This window comes from Bos taurus, chromosome 8 (genome assembly GCF_002263795.3).
Source record: "Bos taurus isolate L1 Dominette 01449 registration number 42190680 breed Hereford chromosome 8, ARS-UCD2.0, whole genome shotgun sequence".
Lineage (NCBI taxonomy): Eukaryota > Metazoa > Chordata > Mammalia > Artiodactyla > Bovidae > Bos > Bos taurus.
The window spans coordinates 88,152,411-88,169,297 of NC_037335.1; the positions used below are offsets into that span (position 1 = coordinate 88,152,411).

The following is a 16,887-nucleotide window of genomic DNA, read 5'->3' on the forward strand; positions in this document are numbered from 1 at the left end:
TCTTTTCAGTTTTTAATGAATAAAACTCTGTGAATATTTTGAACAAGTTTTCTTGATTTTCTCCTAAGAATACACCTTGGAGTCAGTTGCTGTTTGCCAGGATATACACGTGCTGAATTTTGCTGGAAACTGCCAGAGAGTTTTCCAAATTGGATCTAGTATGTTCAGATTCCCCATGTGAGAGATCTGTTTTCCACTCTCACCAGCACTTGGTACCAAAGACTGCTTGCTTTATTCTAGCTGCACCGGTAGGCCTGTAATGGGAACCACTAGGGCTTCATTTGTCTTTCCCTGATGAATAAAAATGATGAGCACCTGTTATTATGTTTGTTGTCCATTTGGATAAATGACTAAGTCTGTTTTTTGCCCATTTTATAATTGGATTTTTGTCTTTTATTTATGGAAACGTGAAAGTGTCTTGTCTGTTCTGGCTATGACCCCTTGTCAAATACATAGCATAGTGGATTGAACTTCCCCTTTGGGGAGCAGCCACAGAAAGGTGGAGGTGGGTGAACTTTACCTCCCTCCAAGGCATGAGTATGGTCCTAAAGCTGCAAGGAGAAAAAGGACATTGCCCCCTCTGTCTCACTTGCCCCCATTTTCATCCACTCTATGGTCATCCTGGCACAGGCCTGGTATGGGGACAAGCTACCTGTGGGGAGCCTGTGTGAGGCTGGGGTCTCTACTTTGTCCCAGATGGCCGGCTTCACCCATTGTCCTGGTTGCAAGTGGAGTCAAAACAGGTTTATTCCCCAAAGCAGTCTTAGTCCTTCCCCAAAGCAGATTTTAAGCAATCATACTGATCACTGATGATGGTGGTGGTGGTTTAGTCACTTGTTTAGCCAGTCAGTTGTGTCACTGGTTTAGCCAGTCAGTTGTGTCTGGCTCTTGCAACCTCATGGACTGTAGCCCACCAGGCTCCTCTGTCACAGGATTTCCCAGGCAATAAAACTGGAGTGGGTAGCCATTTCCTTCTTCAGGGGATCTTCCCCACCCAGGAATTTAAGCTGGATCTCCTGCATTGCAGGTGGATTCTTTACTGAATGAGCCACCAGGCAAGTCCTAGATACTTGGTGGGAAAACTGGCAGTTTATTCAGAAGAGCTATAGAGAAATGGCTCACATTCAGACTCCTTCTAGAAGTCCTTAGTCCCCAGAACAGGAGCAGGGGAGCCCAGCCTTTATCAAACTTAGCTTTTGAACATCTTCAGCACAGTGAAAGTCAACACAGTGAATAGTAGGGGTGAAGGATTTGGGGGCAGGGGATAAGCAGGCCCAGTCTCAAACATCAGTTCCCCAGGTCACCACCCATGGGGTCTGAGACCACCTATTTTCTCCAAGCCCTCATTTTCTTCTCTACGTAAGGTAAGTCATAGCCATAGTATTAGTCACTCAATCGTGTCTGACTCTTTGTGACGCCATGGATTGTAGTCCACCAAGCTCCTCTGTCCATGGGATTCTCCAGGCAAGAATACCGGAGTGGATTGCCATTCCCTTCTCCAGGGCATCCTCCTGACCCAGAGATCAAATTTGGGTCTCCTGCATTGCAGGAAGATTCTTTACCATCTGAGCCACCAGGGAAGCCCAGGGGAACAATAACTATGCCTAGTGATGAAGTCGTTGGGACACTTCCATGAAATTAACAAGGTCCTATGTGTATCAGGCATCTTGATATAGAAGCAGAAGGGCCATTCTGCTGCTTCTCCTGGTTCATGCAGGTGTGGTCTCTCTCCATCAGCTCTCAGCAGAGTTCTCATCTGAGCTGAGTGAAGGTGGTGCCAGCCTGAACCCATGGTCACTCCAGCTGTAAATTCTCAAAACAACAGCAGCCTCCACACCCTGAGCCCTCTCCTCTGACCCTAGGACCACGTGGAACTCACTGCCCCTTACCCTGACCATAGACTTCTTGGGACTGACAGATTTTGAGCACTGCCTTTGCATTGCTGAATAGAGTGGCAGACAGGACAGTTGCTGTGATATGGTGGTTTATAATAAGAAATACATATCTTTGTCTTCATCTTTGTTTCTGGTACAGAGCTTCTCATATCCTAGGATTTCCAAAATGATGAAAGCATAAAGGTGTCTTTTGTTATGTTGTCCAATGAGGTTGTGTTTTGGACCTCAGTTAAGGAGTGTGATGGTCACCAGAGGAACCTGATAAGAGCTGAAGATGAATATTCCCACCTGAGGGCTGGGACAGAAATGAGTCCCTGGTCTGAAGTGGAGCAGGGAGATGGGTGTTCCTGGGAGGGGTGGACAGTGGTTGGAGGACCAGTCAGCAGGGCCAGACTTCAGAGTTTGGATTTTATACTAAGTGTGAGGTTGAGCAGGAGAGGGCTTGGAGAAAGGCGAGGCCTCCCAGGCTTCAGAGTGAACTTAGGAGGACTGGGAGGAGTCATTGCAGGGGTTAGGGGGTCAAGAGGAAGACATGGTGTTAGGGTGATTGATTGGGGTCTCACAGCAACGATAGCCGCAGCACCTCTACAGCAGCAACAAGGTTCACTTGCCATCCACACCCTGTCTATTGCCATCAGCAGGGGAGCCACCCTGTATCCTCTGTTCTCTAGGGCATAGTTGACAGCAGCTAGAATCTGGAACATGCCCGGTCACCAGGCAAGGGGTCCGCTCTCTTATTCCCTGGACACTGGCTAGAGCCAATGGTCCCACCACCCTGATGCACAGGAGGTCCCTGGGAGTGGAACTGAATTCAAGCAATCCAGGAGTCAGTGCTGAAGCTAGAAGTAGGGAGAGTTGAGGTCCCCAGTGAAGGCAGAGGGACAGCATCAGCTGGGTCTGGAGTCAAGCACTGGACTCTGAGACACAAATGTGGGTGTCCGGGAGGTTTGTGCTACCTTCCTAGTCAGGCACTCGTAGATCCACACACAGGCAGAAAGCACTCAAATTTGGCAGGTGTGACTGCCATGTGACACACCACTGCATCCCAGGAACACCGGGCTGGTAAAGAACCCTCGCTCAGCAGGTCAGGCACTAGTCTTTGTGTGTGATCATCCCCATTCAAATGAGACTCCTTTAGCAAAAGCAGCTTTGCCCGGGATCATGGACCCCTGAGCAGGTTTCACCAGCTCCCTGGAGGTACCTGCTGACTCTGCCAACACTGTGCTCCTCCCGGTGGTTTCAAGCCACTTGAAGTGAACCATGGCTTCCCTCTGAAGACACTGTTTTTAAATTGTAGTTTAATGAAGTCATGACCCTTTCTAGCTGGAGACCCATCCCTTGCTTGATTCTCTGAGAACTTCTGTGGGCTAAATTTTCAGAAGAGGAGACTTGGCCCCAAATTCTATTGTTTCAGAAAAACTGTGACTTCCTTTGCCTGCTTGGAAATCAGCAACAAGCCCATTGGAACTTCTGATGTCCTCTGTGATTCCCTGAACCCGCCTTCAGACAGCTCTCCTGTCTACACAGCTATGGCATGCAGAGTGAACATTTCCAGGGGAGCCCCACGGTCGTCCTTTGAAAAGCATTTCTGTTGAAGCTGTGTGTTGGGATGGAGGTAGCAGGTGGGGAGTGCAGAGCATGACTTGATGAATTTTCACAAAACTGGACACACTTGTGAAGCCAGCATCAGCTAAAAAACTCAACATTCAGAGCCCCTACCCCCCACCCCCTGCCTGCTCCCTTCGAGGCACCAAGCCCAGAATAACAGCTCTCCTGACTTTGAACAGCATGGACCAGCTTTGCCTGTTTTGTAGTTTATATAAATAGACTCATACAGTATGTGCTCTTTCCTATCTGGCTTCCAAGAATTACCTTTCAATGCCATCTGTTGTCGTTTCATTCTTTTTTTTTTTTTTTAAACTTTACATAATTGTATTAGTTTTGCCAAACATCAAAATCCTAAAGCAACCCAAACCTTGATTCAGAGTGGCTGTGTGTAACAGTCTTGCTGTCCAGGTACTCAGGCTCTGGGGGTACAACCTATAACCTCATACCCTGGATTGCAGTCTATCGCTTCTCAGAGTAGTGTCCTGGGGTGACACTCTTGCTCCCTTACAGGCAAATTGGGGCAGATTCTCAGAGCCAGCATGGCTTCACCATTGTTTCAAGACCCTAACCTGAGGTGAGACCTTAGAGCACTGTGGGAGTTGGAACCCAGAGAGGAAGAAGTGTGAATTTAAATGGACCATGACCAGGACCCCAACAGCTCCCTGAACGCCAAGTTTAGAACAACCTGGAGCCACAAACTGATGAAGACTCGCTCTTCACTCCCTCTTCCCAGCTCAATCCAGTTCCCTCCTGCACAGTCACCACACTCTTGCTCTGTCCCTTTTCCCTCCTGACTCCCTTCACCTCCCTCCACTCTTAGTGACCTCCCACTCTGGCCTCGCTGCCAGAAGCCCTACATACAGGCTACCCCACTCCAGACCTGTCCATCTCTGGTCCCTTCTTCACAGTGTGCCCAGATAGTTTCCTTTTTAGAATGAACATGTGTAAAATACATAATTAAATTCACTAATTAAAGAGGGAACCAATACGATGACAAAGCTTGTTCAAAGAGCATTGAAAGGACTGAGATTTTAAGGAGTGTTAGTTGTTCAGTTGTCTCCCACTCTTTGGGACCCCATAGACTGCAGCTAACCAGGCTCCTCAGTCCATGGAATTCTCCAGGCAAGACTACTGGAGTGGGTTCCCTTCCCTAGGGGATCTAAGTTTTTAAGTTAGAGACAAATCAGGTAGATATACCACAGGGTAATAAAACAGAAACTATCTCTCCTTCTAGGTGGAAATCATTTGAATCTCTACCAGCAGTTATCTACAAGTTAACATGTATTTCAGTGTTTGAGCTCTTCATTACTAAGAGCAAACAATAAAGTCAGACAATTGGCTTGTCTTCTAGAGAAGTGCTATCTGATAGTATGCAACATGAGTCAGGTGTGTAATATAAGTTTTTCTAGTAGCCACATTGAAAATTAAAAACAAATAGATGAAACTAATTTTGCGAGTATATTTTATTTAATCCAATACATTTAAGATACAGTCAGTTTGACACGTGGCATTAGACACATATCAAGGGCTCAACAGCCAGGTGTTGATAGCACAGTTCTAGTGTGGATCACAGCAAACTGTGAAGAGATGGGACTACTACATCACATTATCTGGCTCCTGAGAAACCTGTATATGGTTAAGAAGTAACAGTTAGAATGTTACATGGAACAACTGGGTTACTCCCATGATTCAAAATTGGGAAAGGAGTACAAAAAGTCTGTATATTGTTACCCTGCTCATTTAACTTATATGCAGAGTGTATCGTGTGAAATTCTGGGCTGGATGAAACACAGGCAGGAATCAAGATTGCTGGGAGAAATATCAACAACCTCAGACAAGCAGATGATACCGCTCTAATGGCATAAAGGGAAGAGGAACTAAAGAGCCTCTTGATGAAGGTTAAAAAGGAGAGTGAAAAAGCAAGCTTGAAACTCAACATTAAAAAACTAAGATCACGGCACCTGATCCCATCATTTGGCAAATGCAAAGAGAAAAAGTGGAAGCATATATATTTTATTTTCTTAGGCTCCAAAATCACTACAGATGGTGACGGCAGCTATGAAATTAAAAGATCTATGACAAAGCTAGACAGTGTATTTAAAAGCAGAGATATCACTTTGCTGACAAAGGTCCATATAGTCAAAGCTATGGTTTTTCTAGTAGTCATGTAGGGATGTGAGAGTTGGACTATAAAGAAGGCTGAGTATGGAAGAATTGATGTTTTCAAACTGTGGTGCTGGAGAAGACTCTTGAGAATCCCTTGGACTTCAAGGAGATCAAACCAGTCAATCCTAAAGGAAATCAACCCTGAATATTCATTGGAAGGACTGATGCTCAAGCTGAAGCTCCAATACTTTGGCCACCTGATGCAAAGAGCCAACTCACTGGAAAAGACCCTGATGATGGGAAAGACTGAAGGCAAAAGGAGAAGGGGGCAGCAGAGGATGAGATGGTTAGATAGCATCACTGACTCAGTGGACATGAATTTGAGCAAACTCTGGCAGATCATGGAGGACAGAGGAGCCTGATGTGCTGCAGTCTATTAGGGTCACAAAGAGTCAGATACAACTTAGAGACTGGACAATAATAACAAAAGAGAAATAATAATCTTCTTTAGGTCAATTAAACAAAGCTTCAGCATGACACTGAAGGAAAATACAGTCATGCTCTTGGCCTTATCTAAATTTTGGATAATTTTTCCTAACATACCTATTTAGGTCCCTGTGATCCGGTTGGCCAGGGTACAGGAAAGATGAGTCCACACAGTGGCCCTAAAAGGCAGCCATATAGCCATCCAGTTCCACAAATGGTCTTGGATAGGTTATGGGGTCCATGAGAGCCCAAAATTTTGTAGGTAGAATGGATGGATCAGAAAAGACTGCACAAAGGATGAGTGGGTTTCACTCCAAGCAAAGCGAAGAGTGTAACCAAAGCAGGATAGTGTACAAGGTCAAAGAACTCCTGCTTGGCTGTGTGGGCAGGAGGGGCAGGGACTGAGCCTCAAAGTTAGGCTGGGACCAGATAGTCAAGAACCAGATTTTTTTAAGACAAAAATCTTACCATGCTACTTTAAGGGTTCTCCTGGCCCTTAGCTGTGACCTCACCATCTTTAAATGACTAGGTCATCACAGCCTCTGTGTGTGTCTCCTGCTTCTTCCCCTCCCAGAACCCCCTCATACTCTACCTTCGGCTGAACTGGACTCCTCGGTCCTCACCACGGGCCTTGGAGAAACCATTCCTCTGCCCAGCCTAGCCTCTCCTCCCTCAGCTCCTCCCTGGGAAACTCCCTGCCCATCTCACCAGCCTCTAGAAGGATGTTCCCACAGCATCTTGGGAGCCCAGAGTTCATTATGAGGTCCTATACCTGCTAGTCTCACAGACTGGCTACTCTAATGGACCACATACTCTGTCAGGGCAGGAATCGGTTCATGGCCTTTTTCTCCAAGAGAATTTCTGATGTATTTTAGACAGGAAAGAAACATTGCTTAAATGAATGACTGAATGAACTACAGCAATGCATTGTGGTAGATTAGTACCAGTCTATGCCCAATCAGTCAGACCTAACTTCACAGGCCCTCTGCCTACAAAGGAGTCCGTAATATGTACCTAATTGCACCAAAAGTTATAAGACTGAAATCAGGGCTTCAGTAACAGAAAATGAAGTAGTCTTGAGATACCTGCTGATTCCCAAGAGGCAGAGAGATCCTGGGTGCAGAGATACATAGAGGACGATTTGTTTCATGACTTCCAAGATGAACATCCACTCTGCATCTCTGGGCACCCTTCCTGGGCAGTGGTACCATAGACAAACAAAGAAAGGAAATCACGTGGGATGACTCCCAGGAACAGGAAGTGTGTATAAAAATAGCTCTGAGGGGGTTAACTGCCCCTATTTTGTGCAGCAGGTGGGGTGTGAACCCAGAAAGCCTTCAGGGAAGAAAGGACAAGAACAGATGGGCATTTCTACAGTGGCATATTTGTGACCAATGGTAGGTGTCTGGCCCTCAGCCTTTCCTAAGAGTTCCTCTCATTTTCTCCAGTTTTCTCCATCCCAGGAAGCAAGACTTAACAGCCAGACATGGTGACACCTAAGCCTTGCTTCTACCCAGCTCTTTTTTCCCCAGGGAGGGCAAGAAAGAAGTGACTATTTCAGCAAATAAACCAACATCATAAGTCAGGAAAGTGTTGCAAATTCATGAGCAAATTCAGAGATCACTCATCCCAGAGGAGCATTGCAGAAATCACACACATGCAGCGGAAGGCTGAGCACTGACTGACTTCTGTGCTAAGGCTGCTCTCCTCCCTTCTCCAACCCTACTCAGTTTGACCCTTGCTGGCATGAGAGACCTGGATGTAATGAATCAGTCGCTTTTGTAGACAACAATCTTGGAGTCTATGCTTGTGATCAAAGCTCGCCTGTTGACCTCACCAGTACAACAAATTTCCTTAAGATCGGAAGCCTGGAGTTTATGGCAACCCCTGATCTCCTTTCCCCAGACTCACTTCCATAAACACCAAGGCCCCCAGGCCCCTGCCCTTACTGCCTATACAAACACTTGGCAGCTGGTTTTGTCTTTCCTGGGAGTCTTCACCCCTTGAGTGAAAAAGCTGGGAAACATTCCAAAGGGTTGGCCTGTGTCACTGGAGCACCTTTTTTTCTTGGCTGGATTTGCATTTTCAGAGCCTTAGAGTTTTGGCCTGGCAACCCTCCAGGGTGGCGGTCACAATAATGTAGACCTGTCAGAGACATCTACACAGCCCAGCCACTCTCATCAGTGGGGACATGTGAGAGGAGAAGAGCACCCACACTTTGGCCTCATCTCTCAAGGAATGGCCCCAAAGGATACTCAGGAGCAACAGTCTAATGGTGCAGGAGTCAGAGACAAGTTCTGGGAAGCTGTCATTCTAGCTTACACCCCTGTTCACTGTGCAAACAGGAAATGCCAGTTAAGGACAAGGCAGGAAGACTGCATGGCCTACAAGGGAAGACTGGCACCAAGCCCAGTCCCCTACACGGAGTGCCATGATGCTATGCTGCTTTGTGCTCAGCTTGGTCAAGTTGGAGGGTTATGTCTCAGATTACCCTTCCCTGCATGGTTTGGAGGAGAAGGCAATGGCAACCCACTCCAGTACTCTTGCCTGGAAAATCCCATGGATGGAGGAGCCTGGTAGGCTGCAGTCTATGGGGTCGCTAGGAGTCGGGCACGACTGAGCGACTTTACTTTCACTTTTCACTTTCATGCATTGGAGAAGGAAATGGAAACCCACTCCAATATTCTTGCCTGGAGAATCCCAGGGACAGAGGAGCCTAGTGGACTGCCGTCTATGGGGTCACACAGAGTTGGACACGGCTGAAGTGACTTAGCAGCAGCATGGTTTGGAGTGAGCTGGCCACAAGTGTTCCTTGGTCTGATATCTGGGAAGCCAAGGGCAGCATACAACTCTGGTAGACAGATGGAGAAAATTCTTACCTTCCGTGGGTCTGTATCTGGCAGCCCCAGTGGACTACCAGATATCCACTGCTCCAGCATGGTGGCTACACAGAGGCAGATGCTTCCATGACCTCCCCACCAGTGCACCTCTGTGGACACACCCAGAGTTCTCTGCAAGCTCAGATGTGGCCAGAAGTTTGAGAGGTCTAACTGGTGATCTCCTGAGCTTCTTCTCCACTGTGAGTCCAGGTCCTATGAGCATCCTTTATGCATAGTTCTATGGCTCCTTTTTCCCCAGAGTGAGCTCCAGTCACCAGGAATACTTTCTGAGCATGGTCCACTTCTCTCCAATGAGAGCTCCAGCTCCTACATATATGATTTGCTTCAGGCTAAACTTCTTATAGTGCACCTTGATGAAACAGATCCTCACCGATGGTTGGAGATGAACAAGTGGGAACTTTGGGGAATTGTTTGGGCTATCTTGAATCTGCCCTGCAGAGTGGGCATGCTCCACCACCTTCCAGTGCTCACTCTGGTCCACTTCTCCCAAAGCTCACTTTCCAAACCTCAGGCTTTTTGCAGGGGTGGCTCTCTGAACTTAGGCTTCTCTTGCCCAGGCACTTGTGGGGCCCACACTCTCACACTGACAAATCTCTGCTCAAACACAGCTGACTAGGGCTGGACCAAAAGTGTCCATGAAAGCTGAAGATCAGTGGAAGTCAGGGGTGGGCACAGAGCTGCCCACATCACTATCAGTCCAGAAGCCCTGAACGTTCTACCCTGCCCATAGGCTGTACCCATTCCTTCTATCAGCTCCTTTCTGGAACCCCATGTCCTGTGTATTCCCTCTAACCTGCTAGAGTAGCCAACCCCCACAGACTCTACAGCCTTTAAGAATGTTTTGTGTTATTATTTTCACTAAATAGGCTTGAATTTGGAAAATCTGAATGTTCCAAAAGTCTGGGATTTATTTTATTTGATACAACATGGTCTGCACACAAGAACTCTACACACGAGTGCTCTGAAAGGCCATTCAAAGAAATTGTTCACTTTGCCTAAAGTTCCATCATTTAATGTTGTTCTTAGGCTCTGCCCCATCCTTAGCCTTCCCATCCCAGACTGCAAAGTTACTCTGATAAGAGCAAAGTGCATTGGCCACTAGGTGTCTCGGAAAAGGAGGAAAGGTGGCCAGGATCTGGAATCCCCAAACCCTTAAGGAGCCAGAACACAGAAATCATAGGAAAGTGCACTCATTGCTGGTAGACGAAGTATCAGGATTCCTTACTGACCCCTCACCTGGTTGGCTGCAATGATGGCTCTGGACCTGCTCGATTCCTCCAGCCTGAGCATGAGCATCCAGTCTTGCTACTCCAACCAATGAAAGGTTGTTGCTGAACCACAAAATATGCTGGGATTCTTGGCCTTCGTAGGAGAAAAATTCAGTCCAGGGCCAGTGACTTGATCGTTCAGAGCTTTTGTGTAATAAAGTTTTATCAAAGTATAAAAGAGATAGAGAAAGTTTCTGATACAGACATCAGAAGTGGGCAGAAAGAGTACCCCCCTGCTAGTCTTTAGCTGGATGTTATATAGCTACTAGCAAGCTGTTCAGAGAAGGCAATGGCACCCCACTCCAGTACTTTTGCCTAGAAAATCCCATGGACAGAGCGGCCTGGTAGGCTGCAGTCCATGGGGTTGCTAAAGTCTGACACAACTGAGCGACTTCACTTTCACTTTTCACTTTCATGCATTGGAGAAGGAAATGGCAACCCACTCCAGTGTTCTTGCCTGGAGAATCCCAGGGATGGGAAGCCTGGTGGGCTGCCGTCTATGGGGTCACACAGAGTCGGACACGACTAAAGCGACACAGCAGCAGCAGCAGCAGCAGCATGCTGTTAATTATAGAAAGGAGATGTATCAAAACTCAGAGTGGCACCAGGCCCTCATCCACAACATGCGTTTTGAGATAACATTGGCACCAGATGAGTCATCCCAGGATAAAACAGTTTACATGAATCTTGAAGAAAGGCAGGTTTCCGAGTAAATATATAGTTTCATTAACATAGATTAGGAGAACAATGTATGAGTAAAATATACAGGTTTGTCAAGTCCTTTCTGAGTCTTAGGCAGAACCTACTTAAAGACAGACTCTAAGATAAATACATAGTTCATTAACATAGCTTAAGACAAACATTTCCATAAGAAAAACGCATTAGTTAGCTCAAGATTTAAGTAAAGTTAAGTTCAGGTAGAACCAGGTGTCCTCAAGGCAACACAGAATTTTAAAAGAAACCTCTTTTTAAATTTGCATGTTCAGAAGTTCAGTTGTGTTCCACTGTTTGTGACCCCATGTACTGCAGCACGACAGGCTTCCCTGTGCATCATCAATTCCCGGAGCTTACTCAAACTCATGTCCATTGAGCTGGTGATGCCATCCAACCATCTCATCCTCTGTCATCCCCTTCTCCTCTAGCCTTCAATTGTTCCCAGCATCAGGGTCCTTTCAAATGAGTCAGTTCTTCGCATCAGGTGGCCAAAGTATTGGAGTTTCAGCTTCAACATCAGTCCTTCCAATAAATATTCAGGACTGATTTCCTTTAGGATGAACTAGTTGGATCTCCTTGCAGTCCAAGGGACTCTCAAAAGTCTCCTCCAACACCACAGTTCAAAAACCAATTCTTCGATGCTCAGCTTTCTTTATAGTCCAACTCTCACATCCATACATGACTACTGGAAAAAACATAGCCTTGACTAGACCGACCTTTGTTGACAATGTCTCTGCTTTTTAATATGCTGTCTAGGTTGGTCATAACTTTCCTTCCAAGGAGTAAATGTCTTTTAATTTCATGGCTGCAGTCACCATCTGCAGTGATTTAGGAGCCCCAAAAAATAAAGTCTCTGACTGTTTCCCCATCTATTTGTCATGAAGTGATGGGACCAGATGCCATCATCTTCGTTTTCTGAATGTTGAGTTTTAAGCCAACTTTTTCACTCTCCTCTTTCACTTGCATCAAAAGGCTCTTTAGTTCTTCTTTACTTTCTGCCATAAGGGTGGTGTTATCTGCATATCTAATGTTATTGATATTTCTCCCAGCCATCTTGATTCCAGCTTGTGCTTTATCCAGCATTTCTCATGATGTACTCTGCATATAAGTTAAATAAGCACAGTGACAATATACAGCCTTGACGTACTCCTTTTCCTATTTGGAACCAGTCTGTTGTTCCAAGTCCAGTTGCATTTCTCAGGAGGCAGGTCAGGTGGTCTGGTATTCCTTCTCTTGAAGAATTTTCCACAGTTTGTTGTGATCCACACAGTCAAAGACTTTGGCATAGTTAATAAAGCAGAAGTACATGTTTTTTTGGAACTCTCTTGCTTTTTGATGATCCAAAGGATGTTGTCAATTTGATCTCTGGTTCCTCTGCCTTTTCTAAATCCAGCTTGAACATCTGGAATTTCACAGTTCATGTACTATTGAAGCCTGGCTTGGAGAATTTAGAGCATTACTTTAATAGCGTGTGAGATGAGTGCAATTGTGTGGTAGTTTGAGCATTCTTTGTCATTGCCTTTCCTTGGGATTGTAATGAAAACTGACCTTTTCCAGTCCTGTGGCCACTGCTGAGTTTTCCAATTTTGCTGACATATTGAGTGCAGCACTTTCACAGCATCATCTTTTAGCATTTGAAATAGCTCAACTGGAATTTCTTCACCTCCACTAGCTTTGTTCATGCTTCCTAAGGCCCACTTGACTTCACATTCCAGGATGTCTGGCTCTAGGTGACTGCTCACACCATCATGGTTATTTGGGTCATTAAGATCTTTTTTTTTTTGTATAGTTCTTCTCTGTATTCTTGCCACCTCTTCTTGATATATTCTGCTTCTGTTAGGTCCATACCATTTCTGTCCTTTATTGGGCTCATCTTTGCATGAAATGTTCCCCTGGTATCTCTAACTTTCTTGAAGAGATCTCTAGTCTTTCCCATTCTGTTGTTCTCCTCTATTTCTTTGCATTAATTGCTAAGGAAGGCTTTATTATCTCTCCTTGCTATTCTTGGAACTCTGCATTCAGATGCTTATATCTTTCCTTTTCTCCTTTGCTTTTCGCTTCTTTTCTTTTCACAGCTATTTGTAAGGCCTCCCCAGACAGCCATTGTGCTTTTTTGCATTTCTTTTCCATGGGGATGGTCTTGATCCCTGCCTCCTGTACAATGTCACAAACCTCATCCATAGTTCATCAGGCACTCTGTCTACCACATCTAATCCCTTGAATCTATTTCTCACTTCTACTGTATAATTGTAAGGGATTTGACTTAGGTCATACCTGAATGGGCTAATGATTTTCCCTATTTTCTTCAATTTAAGTCTGAATTTGGCAATAAGGAGTTCATAATCTGAGCCACAGTCAGCTTCCCGTCTTGTTTTTGCTGACTGTATAGAGCTTCTCCATCTTTAGCTGCAAAGAATATAATCAATCTGATTTCAGTATTGACCATCTGGTGATGTCCATGTGTAGAGTCTTCTCTTGCGTTGTTGGAAGAGGGATTTTGCTATGACTCAGCTTTCTTTATAGTCCAACTCTCACATTCATACATGACTACTGGAAGGAGGACAGAAACAGAACCTTGTGCACACCAGGACCCAGGAGAAAGAAGCAGGGACCCCACAAGAGACAAGGACCTCACAAGTGCCCAGAAGAGGTGTGGGTTGGTGGTGGCCTGCTGCAGGGTTGGGGGCACTGAGTGTAGCAGTGCTTGCATGGGACCTTTTGAAGGAGGTTGCCATTATCTTTATTACCTCCACCATAGTTTGAGTGAGTGAGAGAGTGAGTGAGTGAAGTCACTCAGTCGTGTCCGACTCTTTGCGACCCCATGGACTGTAGCCTACCAGGCTCCTCTGTCCGTGGGATTTTCCAGGCAATAGTCCTGGAGTGGATTGCCATTTCCTTCTCCAGGGGATCTTCCCAACCCAGGGATCAAACCTGGGTCTCCCACATTGTAGACAGACGCTTTACCATATGAGCCACCAGGGAAGTCAAAGGAAAGGGGAGACAAAAAGCCTACAGCACCCAGTATTCCCAGGCGGTCTCCCATCCAAGTCCTAAGCAGGCCCGACCCTGCTTAGCTTCCCAGATCAGAGGAGACGGGGCACATTCATGGTGCTATAGCTGTAAATAACAAGGAGGGGAACACAGCCCTACCCATCAATAGAAAATTGGATTAAAGATTTACTGAGCATGGCCCCGCCCATCAGAACAAGACCCAGTTTTCCCTTCAGTCAGTCTCTCCTATCAGGAAGCTTCCATAAGCCTCTTATCCTTCTCCATCAGAGGGCAGACAGACTGAAAACCACAATCACAGAAAACTAACTAATCTGATCATGGACTTTGAAACTTTCACATGGACCATGAAAGTGAAAGTGAAAGTGAAGTTGCTTAGTCGTGTCCAACTCTTTGCGACCCCATGGACACCAGGCTCCTCCGTCCATGGGATTTTCTAGGCAAGAGTACTTGAGTGTGTTGCCTTTTCTTTCTCCAGGGAACTTCCTGTCCCAGGGATCAAACCCAGGTCTCCCACATTGTAGACAGACGCTTTACCATCTGAGCAATCTGATCACATGGACCATAGCCTTGTCTAACTCAATGAAACTATGAGCCATGTGGTATAGGGCTGCCCAAGAAGGACAGGTCATGGTGGAGAGTTCTGACAAAACGTGGTCCACTGGAGAAGGGAATGGCAAACCACTTCAGTATTCTTGCCTTGGGAACCCCATGAACAACAGTTGTTGAATTTGTATGGAGAAGGTAAAAAAATATAACACTAGTAGTTTATTTCCTCCTGGCACTTAAGAGAGAGATTAAAAAATGTCTGACACTTACAGCCTATTTCCTCCATTTGGAGACCCCTGGCCTTCCTGCGTGTTACCCTCTCACCAACCAGCATCAGCATTCATCTTCCATTTACTCTTTCTCCCCAGAGTGGCTCTCATGTGTGTTATGGATCTCCCCTCTTTCCAAGGCAAGTTTGGGATGGAGCAGTTCATGGGCTGGGGGCTACAGACTCGATGTTGCCATAAAGATCCCTTTCCCCTGCACTGGCATTGGCTCTGCTCCTATGGGAGGAGAGTTAGAGGACATCATGATGAGAATAACAAGAAGGAGGATGTGGAAAAAGCTGTTCCAAGAAGCCCAATGTGAGCAAAATATGGGGTATAGACTCCAAGATGCACAAACATGAAGGTTGGGACTGGTGGGGGGCGGGGGTGGCTGATGAAATTAGGAGTCTCTCCGTAGATATCGAAAATAATGGCCAAACAGTTCATGACCTGGGTTTTCTAACAGCCTGCAATCTCTTACCAATTAAGTTCCTCAGTGGAGAATGGCAGCTCTATCAGAACTAACAGAAAGCTGCTGTTTTCTTTCTCACTGTCTGACAAGGGCTCCCAGGCCTTCTGAGCCGCCCGCCCCTGCAGGGAACGGCAAAGTTGTGACTCACATCAGGAATGATCAGGGCAAGGTGCTAGAACTGTAAGCATCCTGTCACAAAAGCATTTTCAAGGAGAGGGTGACAGATGGAGTGGAATGGCCCCAAGCAACAAGAAGGGCTTCCTCCCAGTTCTGGCATCATAAATATACAGCTCTATCGGCCTGTCTCACTAAGAAAAAGACAACACAGAATCCTGCCAGAAACCTTTTACTGTGTCTAAGCCTCTGGGAGCTGTGTGTACACATTTTTCTATTTGCCTTTCTGCTGTAAAATCATGCCTCTATTTTTAGCAAAGTACATCCACAGAGTGAAATCAAAGTGTTCTAAGTAGCTTTTATTAAAAAAATAAAAAGGTTGGGCCTAGTGCTCAAAACACTACTACTGCTTAGAGGAAGGTATTTTCAACTTCCAAAGGTTTTTTTCTGATATTTATTTCCGTGTTTTTATGTGACATACAATCCTGCTATTTCTTGATTAATCAATACTCTAGAGTATCGTGTTAACTAAGGAAGGTGAGAACTCATTCTCTCCATCACCCCCATGTGCCACCTCCCCAGGTCCTCCCCTCCCAAAAGAGTTTACATTATCTACATGGGGCACAAATGTTCCCCATGCCTGGAGTGAGAGTGGCTCACTTCTCACACAATCTTTATGGGGTTTTTCCCAGAAACTAAAAATTGTCTTCTGTTTTCACTTGCTTAGTGTTCCAAGTACTTCTTAGCAAAAGTTTTTAAGAATTTGAACACATGTGTTAAATACTTGAAAACTTTTCGCAGTATTCAGAGTTTTTTCTCCTAGAGACTTTTGAGACTTCCCCACTTCTCTCCTGTTTTGGGTCCTCTGTTTCAAGAATTCCATTTCACCTGGTTTTCTTCCTTATTTTACTGAAGTGCACTATCCAGTAATTTTCAAAGACAGAGTTCAGGGGAAAGATAGATAGATAATAGATTATAGATACAGAGATATATGATAGATGAACAGACTATATAGATAGATGAATATATAGATAATAGAGCTTCCCTGGTAATTCAGGTCATAAAGAATCTGCCTACAATACAGGGGACCCAAGTGCGACCTCTGGGCCAGGAACAGACTATATAGAGAGGTAAGTAGATAGGTAATTACTGGCTTTCTGGATGATGGATGGATGGATGGATAGGTTGACAATTGATTGATCAGTAGATGAGAGGTGGATGTACAGATAGATAGGTCTTGCTTTCATGTCTAAAATAGCTATATTCTACCTTCCCTCTTGACCAATAGTTAGTAATGATTTTTTCATAGCATGCTGTTTTTTTAATCTATGGATGCAATTCAATCTTTAATTTATAAGAATATTAACTCTTCTTCTTCAGTCCTCTTTTAGCTCCCTGGTAATTTTTTCTTCTGCATATTTGCTTTCTGGTTTTTCTCTCTGAGTCTCAGGCTTTGATGTGGACAATCTCTCTCCAATATCTGTGACGCTTGGCTGTCTG

General features: G+C 45.4%; 1 pseudogene; it reads right to left on the minus strand.

The window, feature by feature from the left end:
* Nucleotides 1-13,983: 13,983 nt before the first annotated feature.
* Nucleotides 13,984-14,102, minus strand: LOC112447962 (uncharacterized; annotated as a pseudogene).
* Nucleotides 14,103-16,887: the final 2,785 nt, after the last annotated feature.